This window comes from Lissotriton vulgaris, chromosome 9, assembly GCF_964263255.1.
Source record: "Lissotriton vulgaris chromosome 9, aLisVul1.2, whole genome shotgun sequence".
Lineage (NCBI taxonomy): Eukaryota > Metazoa > Chordata > Amphibia > Caudata > Salamandridae > Lissotriton > Lissotriton vulgaris.
Window position 1 is genome coordinate 294,278,546 of NC_141697.1, and position 14,069 is coordinate 294,292,614.

The following is a 14,069-nucleotide window of genomic DNA, read 5'->3' on the forward strand; positions in this document are numbered from 1 at the left end:
TGCGGATTTTTTTGCGATTTTGCGCAAATTTGCAGACCGCAAATCCGCAACACTCGCCCATACTTAACAATCTTTCAAAGATGGTGTTAGATCTGGCATTCTTGGTTTGGTTTCCCACTAAATTTTTGCCTTCAGACCTCCTGCTTTTGATGGCTTTGTTTTTGCTGGCCTTAGGACTCTGCACACTTTACCACTGCTAACCAGTACTGAGGTGCTAGTGCTGTCTACTCAAAACATGGTAAAATTGGCTCCAACCCAATTGCCTTATTTAGTTTATTTGAAAGTCCCTAGTAAAGTGTACTACATGTGCCCATGGCCTGTAAATTAAATGCTAGTAGGGAGCCTGCATTCCCGCTCTCCACCAAAGCAGCTCTGCTGTGCTTCGCCTTCCACTGCCCCTGACACCTCCTCCTTCTAGGTGTTCGAGGCCCTCCTGTTGTCTTCCTGTGTCTCGTTCACAGCTTTTTTCCTGCATTATTGTGCCTTATTGTAATTGTGCCTTATTTTTTCCTGTTGACATTGTATTTTGTTTTTCAGCACCCTTTTTCCAGCCTGGTGACACCCGCAGCCCCACCCCATACGAACTCCTGCCACACCTCCAAACTGCGCTTCCCTCCCCCTTCTCTATTTAATGGTGACCACTGTGAGGACGACCGAGCAGGACCTCTGACCTCTAGTCCAGTGTCCCGTTCTCCACCCCAGCAGCTCCCCTGTGATTCAACTGCCGCTGCCCCAACACCTCCTCCCGGTAGGTGTTCGAGGTGCTCCTGTTGTCTGCCTGCGTCTAATTCCCTGCTTGCTTCCTGCATTATTGTGCCTTATTGTAATTGTTCCTTTTTGTAATTGTGCCTTATTTTTTCCTGTTGACATTGTATTTTAGTTTTTGCCGCCCTTTTTCCTGCCACTGACCCCCCAAGGCCCCTTCCCCTGCCATGTCCCACTCCCACCTCCCAGCTGCACTTCCCTCCCTCTCCCTATTCAATGGTGGGCGAGCAGCGGGTGCGCCACTGGCGTGCCAAAGGCAAGCCCGTCTGAACAACAACTGCCAGCTGTCTTCACCAAGCACCACCACGGCCAGTCCTCCTGCCATCACTGCCACCAGACCTTCACCACCGTCCGCACCCCTGTGGCCAACACCCACATACCGAGCGCCAACACCCTGAAGCCCTAAGATGTATCCTCCTCAACGTGCGCACCCTGCACAGACACGTTGTAGAGATCTAGGACACCCTCAACACCCTCTCGCCAGACGTCATCTTCCTCACAGAAACCTGAACCAATTCCACCCCGACATTGCCACCACCAACCCGGCCGGATACAAGATCCAGAGGAAGAACCGTCCCAACCGCCCAGGAGGAGGACTTGCCATTGCACACAAGAGCTCCCTCAGACTGCATTCACCACAAATATCGCCAACCTCATTGCACCCCATGCCATCTCCTCCATGGACTACCTTCTCATCAGAGTCCTCAATTTCAACCTCGACAAACCCAGCGACCCCAACTCCACCACCCTCCTGGACAACCTCGCCAACCTTGAACTGAAACAGCTCATCACCACTTTCCCCCCCCACAAGGCAGGACACAACCTCGAGCCCATCTTCCCAGGAGGTAACAACATCCACTTGAGCCACATCACTCAACCCACCACTGTGTATACTTCCACGTCGACAAACCCGCAATGCCCAAACCTGCACCCCGCCCTCCTTGAAGAAACTGGAGCAAAATCACAGAGGAGCAGCTCATCTCCACCCTCTTCCACAATACCTCAGCCATCTCAACCGAGGCCAACTTCACAGCCAAAGAACTCCAAAGATGGATCACCAACTGCACAGACGAGCTCACTCCCCTGCGTAACACAGACAGACTCCACCCCAGGAAGGCCACATGGTTCACTGCCGGCCTCCAAGAAGCCATACGCCTCTGCAGACGGCTAGAGAAGAACTGGAGAAACAGCAAATCCTCGGAAGACCACACCTCCTACAAGAACGCCTTCATCCAGAACATGATCCTCGTCAATATCAGCAACTCCAAGGAACTCTTCAGTATCATCCAAGAATTCACCAAACCCCCCAGCGAAACCACGGATCTCACCCTCTTACAGGACCTCTGCAACAAGCTCTGATCCTATCTCCATCTGAAGATCAAGGGTCTCTATGACACCTTCAATGACCAGACACCTGACTCCGAAACGACCCCATTCTCCAGAAACACCAGCCATCCTACTATCTCCTCCTGGAGCCCAGTCACCACCGAAGACACTGCATCAACAACAAAAGGCATTCACTCAGGAGCCCCAATGCACCTCTGCCCCCGCACATCTTCCACAGAACCGCCACCACCATTGCCCCCTTCGAAACAGGCATCTTTTCTGATTACTGGAAACGTGAAGAAGTCAGACCCCTACTCAAGAAGACCTCAGAAGATCCCACAGACCACAAGAACTACCGACCCATCTCCCCCTCCCCTTCGCAGCCAAAGTCATAGAGATGACTGTCAACATCCAACTAATGAAATTCATCAAAGAAAACTCCATCCTCGACCCCTCCCAGTCTGGATTCCGCAGCAACCACAGCACTTATACCACCCTATTTGCCACCACAGAGGACATCTGCACCCTCCTCAACTATGGACACATCATAGCTCTGACCATACCCGACCTCTCAGCAGCCTTTGACACCATCTCCCACCACACACTCACCGCCACACTCTAGGAAGCCGGCATACAGGAACCGCTCCACCTGGCTCCGATCCTTCCTCACCGGCAGAACCCTTAGAATTCGACTTCCACCCTCTCTCTCCAAACCCACGAAAATCAACTGCGGAGTACACCAAGGATTGTCATTCACGCTCTTCAACATCTACATGGCCCCCGTCTCCGCCATAGTCAGACAGCACGGACTCAGCATAGTATCCTATGCCGATGACACTCAGTTCATCCTCTCACTCACCAAAGACAACATCACCGCCGGACTCAACTTCCAGGAAGGAATGAAAGACGTTGCATCCTGGATAAGCAGCAGCTGCCTGAAGCTCGATTCAGAGAAGACTAAGGTCATAATCCTCAGACACTCCCACTCTGCATGGGACAACTCCTGGTGGCCTACCGTCCTTGGCAGACCCCACCCCCATGGACCACGCCAGAAACCTCGGCATCGTACTCAACTCCTCCCTCTCCACGTCCCAGCAGGTCAACAAATTGGCCTCCACCTGTTTCAACACCCTCCGCATCCTCTGAAAGACCGTCAAATGGATCTCCCTGAATCTAGAAAGACCATCCCCCATGCATTCATATCCTGCTGACTGGACTACAGAAAAGGCCTTTACGCAGGGATCAACAAGTCTCTGCTCTGCAAACTCCAGACCATTCAGAACACCACAGCCAGACTCATCCTCGACATGAATACATCACTGAGCACCTTCATAACCTCCACTGGCTCCCCTTCAAGAAAAGAGTAACCTTTAAGATACTCATTCGCACCTACAACTGCCTCCGCAACACTGGACCCCAATAACTCAACAACAGAATCTCTTTCCACATACCCATTAGGAACCTCTGATCCGCCGCCCACACCCTTGCAGAACCTGTGCGCATCCGCAGAGCAAGAACGGGTAGAAGAACTTTCTACAACCTCCTGGCCAAGACCTGGAATGAGTTGCAGATCAACATTAAACATGCCCCCACCCTGCACATCTTCAGGAAGACCCTCAAGACCTGGCTCTTCAACTGACTGGAGCTGCCCCCCTCCCTAGTGCCTTGAGACCCTCACAGGTGAGTAGCGCGCTTAACAACTTCCTGATTGATTGAGTGATTGATTGTACCACACACTTTAGTAGCTGTTTGAACATGTCTCAGGCCTGCCATTGCATACACTGTGTGTGCAGTTTAAACGGCTATTCCAACCCAGCAAAATGAACCTCTTGCCAGGCCCAAACCATTATTTTTCATAGGCCCTAGACAAATACAAGTGCAGGATGCAATGTATTTACAAAGAACAGCATGTTCTTTTTAGTTTTACATGTTCTGGTAGTGAAAAACTCTTGAATTTGTTTCTCAGTGCTTCAAGACCAATTACTCACATAGTATAACATTTGAGTAGCCCTATATTTTATAAGTGTAATTTCAGATGGGAAGAGATATCTGGCTCATGTTGGAGATCTATGGAACCCAAATTTGAAATCCTAACTTATGGTTATGTCAGATTTTAAATTACTATTTGGAAAATGTCACTTTCAGAGTGTTGGCATTTTCTTTCCATAGCCATTTGGTGCCTGCATCCTATCTCTGATCATATGACTGGGTGTAGTTGGCAGTTGGGCTTTGTGTATTCCACCAAGACAGCCACATACAATGGGAGCTTAGGTGTGACTGGATGGGCCATCACTGGCCGGATGGGAGGCAAGAACTGGGTCAAGCCTCACAACTGAATAGGCTCTGTCCTGTCTCTACACAAAGGGTTTCATTACCCCTTGTAGTTCGTGTGGAGCAAGGGCAGGGGAGGCAGGGCTTCTGTGCATTTCAAATGCATGCATTTAGAAGCTTCTCCCCTCTTCAAAGGCACAACTGTGTATAAAAGAAGGACCTAAGACACCACCACTTCAGTTCTTTCTTGAACTGTGAACTCTCTGCCAGGAAGAAGGGCTGGAGTGCTGCTACAAGTACTGCCACTACGCCAGACTGATGTCCTGCTGTCCTGCTGTTCTGGCCTGCTGCCTGCTGCCCTCTTGCCTGGGGAGAAGAACTGAACCTGCAAGTCCATCTTAAACCCCGGATCCCAGAATGACTCAAATGGCTAGTCTGATAGGCTTCTGATCTTAGCTTCAAGGGCATAAAAGGCTCCTGACAGCTTCTGGACCTGTCTTCAGCTAGTTCCAGGCCCTCAAGTTGTGCCTCTCAGGCCCTGGACCTTTAGTGTGGCTCTTGAGCTCCTGAAATCAAGCTTTTGGGCCTTCATGACTGCGAACAGGCCCTTTTCCACAGGAACTGCGCTGCTTGTACCGAAAATCAGTGAGTCCTGCCATCAGCGCGTCTCCTTGCCCCACAGCAATGACAGCCCGCACACCTGCCCGTGAGCTCGGCCTGCTCTACCCACCACACCAACTGTTGCCCATGACACCCTCCTTGCTGCTCACAATCCTCTCCAGCTAGAGCAAGACTTTTGGCACAAAACTTGAGAATATTAAACTTCAGCAGGGCTAATCTAGTTCTGTATCTGAACCGCGGTCCATTGCAGTCAGTCTGAACTTTTGACTTCGACCTGGTCCAGCATAACCAGATAACTGTTGTTGTCACTTTGTGCTTTTAGACACTAGTTTACACTTTATTTTTTGGAAAATCCTAACTCTAGTACCACTGATTGGATTTTTGCCATGTTGGTCTTGTTTTATTTATTAAATTCAGCTCTATTATTTTAAAAAGGTGTGTGGTTCTTTTTGTGTGGTGTTTCCCTATTTTACTATTTGAAGTTTTGTACAACACCTTTGCACTTTGCCTCTAAGTTAAGTCTGACTGCTCTGTGCCAATCTACGAGGGGGCTGAGCACATGTTAACTTGGGATTCATTTGCGCCTTACCCTGACTCAGAGTGTGGTTGCTGCTTGACCAGGGCTCAAACCAATTTTTAAAAGATAGACACCCATTTGTCTTGAAATAGCTTATAAAATCTTTTCTAAGTATGTGGCTACTAGTAGTACCCATGCAGATGTAGCACATTTCCAAGCGGCAGGGATGATATGATAGCAGTTTCTGGGGAGATGCCGGGCCCACCCGTAAGGAAAAAATAAAAATAAATGTAATGAATGGTGCAAAAAAAGGGCATAATGGGTTGCCAGTCCTAAGGAAAGAAGGGACTACTTTTTCTGCTGAAGTGCACAATGTGGATGGGAAGACTGCAGTCACTCGCAGTTAGAGGAGACAATGGCTGAAGTGGTCTGACTCAGTGGCCTGTCTGTTTGCTGTGGAGGGAGGAAGCCAAATGTATATGACACTACATCATTATATATATGGATGAAAAGGTCTGACTGACCGACACTCTACGTATGTAAAACTAGATTTGTGGAATGATACATTTTAAAAAGTGCATGTTTTGTAGAGAAACTGGGGAAGCCATGTATTTTTTTTATCTTGCATAGTATACGTTTCATCTCAGAAATATGTGTTTTACATATTGCATTCTATGGCAGATGTCCACATGAAAATAATAACTTTTGCCATACTTTTATCACAAGATCTCAATTTCACCACCTGTTCAGGGGTGTAGCTACCATTATTGCTACCAGTGAAATTTACTAAGACCCAAAGTTGGCAAGTCTGTCCTGCATTGGCTGATGTTATTTCAGGATGGCTGTTCCCACTTTTTTATACTCGGTGCATGCCAGGCCATGATTGGCTTTATTTACTTATCAAGGGGAGGGTCAAAGGCAGTGGAAGATATGGGGGACCATAAAGAAGAGAGAGGAAAGGGATGAAAGAAAAGGAGAGGGTGAATGAATGGGATGGAGGGCAGGAAAAGAAGACAGAACGGGAGAAGAAAATACGGTTGAGTCAGAAACAGAAAAGAGATAAGTATGAGCAAAGTCTTCGAGTGAATAGGAAGAGCAAGGAATGAGAAATCAGAAGAGAAGGGAGGAAGGAGAGGAGGGTGAGTGAGAGACAGAAGAGGAGGGAGAGAGATAGAGTCTAAAGTAGGGGATGTAGAGGAGGTCATTAAATGTATGAAGGTAATTAGAGGAAAGCAGTGTGGAGATAGGGGTACAAGAAGAAAAGACGAGTAGAATGAGGATCTGGGAAATCCGAAAACTTACATTAGGGAAGCAGGTGCTGTGACTACAGGGTCCAGGGTTGTGATGGGTGCACTGCACCTAATGTATAGCAGTATTTTAATACTGACTAGGGGATCTGGTTTCATAGTTTTCACTAGGGCCCATGAACCCCAGGTTATGCCACTGCACGTGCTTGCGAGTAGGATTTATCTCACAACTGTTTAGTGGCCAGTTAGTACCAATGAAAATGTACACGAGGAATGAAAAAGGAGCATAAGATACTGGCAACAAGATATATTTGTCCAATTTCTATGAGTACGTCTGTGAACGTTGTTATCTCAGTGCTTGCAGCAGTGGCGTACATCTATTTTCACAGTCACTTTCAGGCCACAATGCTAAAACCAAGCCCCGCAATAAAGAAAGCTACCCCGTTAGGACAGATGCCAGGAAAACAGAAAATGATGCTAGCTGCAGGTAGCCCAATAACTGTGTTTTTTGTGAAATGACACTTGCATGATAAAATTGACAAATTACATTAGAAATGTCTTTCTACAAATATACAGCAACGCATCCACATGCTTATTCTTCAGCATGTAGTGATATCTACTGAGGGATACATGGTGAAGGCTCTGGGTTTCTGCTTTGAAACATACAGAGCTTTCTGTTTTTGCATGTGTTGAGCAGTTTTATTTTGGTTTTGTATGATACTTCTAGTAACAATCCATTGCGTTCTTTGTTACCACAGAGCACGACATTAGGGTTTCTTTTTAGTCTGTACCCATATTGCTTACAAAAACTTGACGAGTTTTTGGAAAAATACATGAGCCTAATGAGTGGTGAAGAGACACACATGACGTACCAGGGAAAGCAATAACATTTGTTATTTTTGTATTCCTGTTTATCCCTGCAGATGTGCACATGTACATTTGCATGTTTTACATAGAGTGCATTTGAGGGATTCAGCTCTGTCCTGATTAGAGTTTCAATTCCTTTGAATTTTCAGTAGAGTGCTAGGCCAGAATAATGCCATCCACATTTTGTTTGGTGTATTACTACACTTGTTTGAAGAAGTTTTTGTCAAATAAACTCCCTTTAGAGGCAACAGAAAATACACTAAATCGTTTTTGTAGGTTCTGTTAGTAGGTGCCTATTGGTACCACACAACATACGAGGCCCCTTTTATAAAGTCAGCAGAATAATGTTTGGGATAGCTCTGAAAAGACCAAAACATTTTGTTCCTGCAACTGAAGGAGGGGAAATCCCTTTCCTGTACACTATTTATTTATTTATGTGTTTGTTTATTTGTTTATTTATTTATTAGTTTTCGGTACATAAAACATATCCAGCATGAACCCCGCACCAGGAGCAGTGGAGTACTGTACAACAACTAGAATAGTAATTGGGGAATCAGCAATAGCAGTTGCAATGCAAAACACACGCTGAGGGCAGAAAAGATAGCTGAATTTCTCACTGCTCCAACCCTAGAACAACCACTCGCATGGTTCAGCAAATAAGAGTGGTATTTGAACGGGACAATGGCTGGTGCAAATCTCAAATCTCAGCTGCACCCAGGTGGGTGGATTTTTCACTGGTATTAAGAAATCAAAAATGCAATGGCTTATTAATAACAGTGAGGCAGATTGTGCCTCACAAGAATGACTTACTAGTCAAGTCAAGTCAAAGAATCTTTATTCGGTGATTAAAAAACACCATAAAAGCACACTCATATTTACATGTTAAAAAGTCATTAAACATTTCAGGGTTCTTTGTACAGTGAATTAACAAAACATAAATACAACAATATAGCCATATTTGACACTTAAAAGTTAAAGTAAAAACATTTCAGTCTTCTCCTCTAGTAAGCCTTAAACGAAGTGCTACCTTGATAAAGTTCATAATGCTACACAGTGTTAGGGGTTCCTCGGCTTTCTGTAAGAATACAAGTGCCTCCCTAGCGTGGACCAAATTAGCATTTTTCAAAATATTTACAAGGTATCTGCGTCTGGGCATTGAGTAAAAGGGGCAGAGTAAAACAAAATGAAGGGAGTCCTGCGGAGACCTGTTGTCGCAGCAGCAGGGCCCCTTCTGTTCTATTGATGTAGCAAACCCCGCTGGTGATGCCAACATAAATGGGAGAAGGTTCAATCTGAAACGGCACATCAGGAACCTATCCTGTGCATTGTACATGAGGAACAAGTATGGCTCCATACCTTCCACGCTCTTCACTAGGTGATGGGCCCTCACTGTCTTTTTGCACCCTTCAGCCTCATCTCTGCGTAGGTTTTTCCGCTCTAGAAAAATTCTCCCTACGTGCAGTTTATTCTGGGCTACAATAGTTACAGGATGAGTAAAGAGGTTCCCAAAACCTAGCTCCTCCAGGGTATTCTTCACATAAAGGAGCCAGGGGATGCGCATACACTTGTCCCTTTTTAGGCAGTCCGATAAGATTTCTCTACTACGTGTCGCATCAGGATTGTACCAGATTTTTAACCAAGCGATAATAGGCCTCAATTTTATCAGATCTTCTATATATGGTCTCCCTAGCTCCCTATGGGCAATCAAACCAGCAGTACTTTGTGGTACCCTCAAGAGTGATTTCAGATACTTATTTTCTTCACGTTGGATACTAGTGGTATTGACAAAGCCCCATACTTCTGCCCCGTAAATTACCTTGGAGCATGATACTGAGCTGTACAGATTTATCACCTGTTCCGGGGACCATCTTCCTAGCCTCCTGCCATAGCTAGCAATTGCCCCGTTAGATGCAATCATTTTACCACAACGTTCCTCCACCAGGGTATCAAACCACAGGGCACCATCAAATGTTACACCAAGGTATGGAAACGTTTTGACCTCTTCCACAATGTGGCTCCCTATTTTGTATGTAAATTTAGAGGTGGTTTTTTTCCCCGCCAGGAGCACATAGGATTTACTCAGATTTACAGAAAGGTCCAAGGCACTCATGAACCTAACAAAACCATCAATCAGGATTTGTAGGCTCCTTGGTGTCCGTGCGATCAGTACCGCGTCATCTGCATAAAGCAGAACAGGAATATGACGCGACCCAACCCTTGGGCAATCTGCCTTCAGACCTAACAGAAACTGCTCCAGATTATTAATATAAAGGGAAAACAAAAAGGGAGCAAGAATGCAGCCTTGTCGGACTCCACTCTTACAGGGAAAAGAACTATTCAGCCCCCCCTCCCTATTAAAGCGGACTTTGGCGGTGGTGTCACTGTGCAGTTCCCTCAATATATTAATTAGACCACTCTCTATCCCCATACTAAGCATCATGCCCCACAATTTTTCCCTATTGACGTGATCGAATGCTGCTGCCAGATCCATGAAACCCATGTAGATGGATTCATCACTAGCCATGGTATACTTGGCAGTCAGCATATAAAGGTTCAGGCACTGGTCACTAGTGGACCTCCCTGCCCTAAATCCGTATTGAGTGTCCGAGAAGATGTTTTTTTCCTCGGTCCACTCGGACAGTCTATTAAGAATTGCCCTCCCCAAAAGTTTTGCTGACACATCAATCAGGGAGATCGGGCGGTAGCACTTTGGGTCATCCCTGTTGCCCTTTTTGAAAATCGGCACAATTACTGCCGTGGACCAAGACGGGGGCAGGCCACAGATGATAGCAGTATTAATAACCCTTGTCATTAGGGGAGCCCAGAGTTCGATGTTACTCAAAAACAGATCAGGGGGGATTCCATCAGGCCCCGGAGCTTTATTTTTGGTCAGGCCCTCAATCCCTGCAATGATCTCCTTAATGGAGAATTCTACCAGTGGAGCCTCAGTTGGAATGGCCGGTAGGTCTACAGTAGAACCAGGCTCATGATTGTACAGGCCCCTATAGTGGTTGACCCACTGCTCTGGGAGAATATTGGCCCCTATATCCGGGGTATCTTTTTCCTGGAAAGTTGGGTTATTAATTATTTTCCAGAAACCTGCTAGGTCCTTTCTTTCCCCCGCTTCTCGTAAATCTGCCCACGCTTCCGCCTGCAGGGCGAGTTTCCTCCTCTTAATTTCCTTTTTATAAATTTCTCTGCACACCTTAACTTTGTGGGGGACCCTTGGTTTAGTTTTAAGGCAGCTTTTCAGCTCCCTCAAAGCTTTGGAGCAGTCTTTGTCGAACCATCGGGGATTCCCGTGGTTCTTAAATGGGACACTAGTCTTTAGCAAACCATCGACCAGATTAGCGATCTGGTCGAAAGCTTCCATTATCCTCGGTCCGCGGACTTCTGTGTCCAAACAATCATTAATAGCAAGTTTGCCTGCGTCCACCAGGCCCTTGTAGAACTTTTCCCCGTCTATTTTAGCCCATGTTATTCTCCTGCCCTGGTCTGTTGCTCTCTCAGTGAAGGTGCGTTGAACTCTAATACTTAGACCCACCATATACAGCAGCTCCAAAACAAGAGGGTTATGGTCACTAAAGCCACTCCATTCGATCCCTACACTAGTTGTCTTATTAATTAAGGACCTTGAGACCAGAATGTAATCTATGAAGGAAGAGCATCCTCTACCCTTAAATGTGGGGGGGGAGTGTGCCATCCTCCTGCATCCCTACCATATTAATGGTGTGTTCAAGGTCATATTTAAACCGTAACATTCTGAAAGCTGAGCCCAACGGCGTATGAGAGAAATGCGGTCCCTTCTCCATAGGGCATCGGGACCAATCTAGTCAATTTGCAAACCATGACGTTTTATTAACAGATTCAAAGTAAAATCAGTCAAAATAATCATGAATTAATAATCATTTGATTAGACCATATGTCAATATAATCTGAGCAGGTCAGAACATTAAATACCAAGGTAAGTCGTTTTAGTATTATAGTAGCATATCATGAAGACTCCAGGGCTTCTTTACAAGCCCCCTGTGGCACATTCGCACTGCCAGAGTGTCACTTTTTTGACACTCTAGAGGTGCAGTGTGCAGACCCATATCTTCAAGGTCACGCAAAGCCACTTTGCTTGGCCTCATAGATATGGAGTAAGCCCAAGCAGCGCAAGTCGCTGCCTTGCCTTACAAAGAAGTATTTCATAGGCGTTGTGGTGGGTGTTCCCATGCAAAGCCCATGGATTTTGACACGTTCCCAGATTAACCTGGCATAAATCTAGGAATGCATCAAAACCTTGTGCCTCCCCAGAGCAGGCATAACGAGGAGAAATGTTTCCTTTTCTCCTAATTTTCCCTGCAGCACACATACAAAGAGGCAAACACATTTTAGGATTGTTTTGGTGCAGGAAGGTGTCCCTTCCTACACATAGACAATCCTGGCAACAATGCAGGCAATGCAGGCACGCTTGCAATAAGGGTGCCTGCATTGGGGCACAGCAGTAAAATGTGTGCCGGATGATAGGGCAGGAATGGACCAAATCATGTAAATACGGTCCATTCCTGCCCTTTCAAATTGGCGTAGGTCTGTGTAGCAAGAAGCCTTGTGGCACTGCCCTATGCTAATTTCTTGTAAATAAGCCCTTAGATTCCTTAATGGGACACATCCTAATGATAAGCCGAAATGTCAAAGGACAGTAGGCGAAGTTTCGCGCAGCATGACTCTGCAAATGAAACCCTATAAAGCAGAGCCAAATGCAGAAGATTCCAATCAAGTAAAAGAGAAAAGTGTTTTTCTCAAGAGATTAACTCTATGGGCAGGAATACGTGAAGAACAGGGTCTCAAGAGTGACATTGTGATGGATGCCCCTCAAAGGTGGACAGGAGCAAGTCTAACTATCTAACAAAAAATGCACAACTAAAGCATGAAATTCAAGCAAAAGGACACTGATAAGGAAGGTTTCCACAGAGATGGAATGATTCAAAAGTTCTGCGTCCGCCCTTTTTGCATAAACCACACAATGAAGACTTTCCTGCACTGTGGTCCTCATAGGTTTCACACAAGGGAAGATTCTTCTAAACAGGCATAGTACATTGATATAACTTGCCTTCTGGAGTGAGAGGAAAGATTATGCACAGCAAGCAAACACACGACATTTCATGTACAACAAAATCAAGGTCTAGAGTGGCTATGGCTAGCTTAAGTGAACACACTCTACCTATGGCTAAATGTTAAGGTGAAAATCACTTGTTGTGGTCCATCTGATTATAAAAGCAAACTGAAATGTGAACAAGCAAATATTATGTGATGTGCAATAAGGAGTACTCAAACGAAAAGAAATTAGTGATGTGAACGGAATTGAACGTGCTGGATGAAGAAAATGAAGGCAAAACAAAAGCACTGTTGGAAAACATGCATTTCTGCTCTCAAAAATATTTGATTTTGGGCATATTATCAAGAACAGCGTTAAAATTATCGCTGGATTAGCGGCAGAAAACTGCAGCTAAAGTGGCGATAATGGGCTTGATAATATGCCCTGGAGAATTCCAAAAGAAGCCCATGTTCCCACCAGAACATGGACTTCTATTGGAATTCTCAAGAGCATATTATCAAGCCCATTATCGCCACTTTAGCAGCAGTTTTCTGCCGCTAAACCAGCGATAATTGTTAACGCCAGTCTTGTTAATATGCCCCTTCATCTTTTTTGTTGAGGAGCACTTAGCCTTCGTTCAACATTTGTCCAACAGGGACATAACCCTGAATATCTACTCACGCAGAGACGGTGCAGAGTAAAAACGCGCATGACCGGAGAAAAAGAGTACAACGTGCAGTGCACGTAATATGAGCGGAGCGGAGCTGGAAGGAACTAGTCATAGGTGCACCAACTGATCCATTAGCCACAACTTATGAGTATGACGGGTTAGCAGGTGAGTGCTAGTATCATTTGAAGGACAAATGGTGGAGTGAAAAAGAAAGATGATGGCTGATTTTTTCCTAGCAGTAACTCTTTGTAACGCGCAGTAATCTCACACAGTATGCACTAGTGGGGTATAGACTCAAGTCTCCACAATGTATTAACACCATGAATGTGCATACATTCAGCATGAAATTCTTATGAAAAACAAACGCTCCCCGACATGCATGTCAACTAGCAAAACATAGATAGTTACGTCCATGTTTATCATCATTTTGGGCTTTAAGAATAAGCACCAATAATTTCTGCATTAGCGAGCAATCACCAATACCATACCCTGACAACACTCTTATTCTAACTGTGTGTCTAAAGTGTTATTTTCCATCTTATCAGTCAGTGCATAGGCAGCTGGAAGCATTTTGAATTTCCTTACTTGCAGAAATTTAATAACAGTCTACATGTGTTCAGAGAACGGTCATCGCGTTTTCTCAAAGAACAGCGCGACAATCAATCACACAAAAGACACTGGCTCTGCTGTTTTATTACCTTTAAA